Genomic DNA, 1262 nt, shown 5'->3' with positions numbered 1-1262 from the left:
TCTTGTAAATTAATAAGAAAATAATAAACCTCCCAGTAGAAAAATTGGCAAAGACCCAACTAGACCAAAAACACAGAGAGAAAATTTAAAACAACCAATAAGGATACAAAATATCCAGTAAACAAGAAAAAATGTGGATTTTTTTCAATAATATGCAAATAAATTGCACCTGTAAAATTTTTAAATTGTCACAAAGATTTCCTGATAAAAATTATAAAGAAGAGTTGTAATACCCAGTACTGTTGAACATGTAGGCTATGAGTATTTTTGTATACTGCCATTAGGATTGTTAATTGGTATAGACTTTCTGGAGATAGCTTCAGCAATATATAAAAATACTTAAACATATTGTTTGACTCAGCATCTATTAATATATTACCCAAAAATATAGTCATGTAACTGGGAAAAATACACCTATTTAGATATTCATTTCCGCCAAAAAATGAAAACAGTATAAATGCTATTCTTCAATATGTGGTTATTTGACAGAACATTATACAACTAGAAGAAATTATTTTGTTTCATTTGTATGGAAATATCTCCGTGACATATGCAGTGATTACAACAGGTTACAAAGAAAGGCGTATGCAACATGATTACATTTGCATGCGTGCATATGTGGGGGGGCTGGTGTTTGTGTGCATGCACTTGCAGAGAAAAATGTCTGGAGTGATCCTCAACAAAATATCGATAATAGTTATGGTTGCTGATATTTCAGGTGATTTATATTTCCTTTTAAGCATTTTACTGTATTGCTTAATTTTTCTACGTGAGCAGGTATTAACCTTATAATTAAAAATATACACACTGTGAAGGAAATAAAAAAGGTCCAAGAACTTAGTAAAGAGGGGAAAATGTCACAATGGTAATTCCAATCATTTTCCTTTGGAATTGCTTAATCCTTTATTAAGAAATTGCTTTCAATATAAAATAACAGTCCTGAATTCTTAAGAAATAAGGCAGCAGATAAAACTATTTAGAGTCATGATGTTCTGTAACACGGATATTTAAATATTTCATTTTTACTTCTTCCCCTCTCACATAGGTATGTTTCTTTCCAAGCTGATAGAAAAATATTTTGTGTCCCCGACCCTGTTCCGTGTGATCCGTCTTGCCAGGATTGGCCGAATCCTACGTCTGATCAAAGGAGCGAAGGGGATCCGCACGCTGCTCTTTGCTCTGATGATGTCCCTTCCTGCGTTGTTTAACATCGGCCTCCTGCTCTTCCTGGTCATGTTCATCTATGCCATCTTTGGGATGTC

Source organism: Propithecus coquereli, unplaced genomic scaffold, assembly GCF_000956105.1.
Source record: "Propithecus coquereli isolate 6110/MARCELLA unplaced genomic scaffold, Pcoq_1.0 Scaffold49, whole genome shotgun sequence".
Lineage (NCBI taxonomy): Eukaryota > Metazoa > Chordata > Mammalia > Primates > Indriidae > Propithecus > Propithecus coquereli.
Note: the sequence above shows the minus strand (reverse complement) of the source record.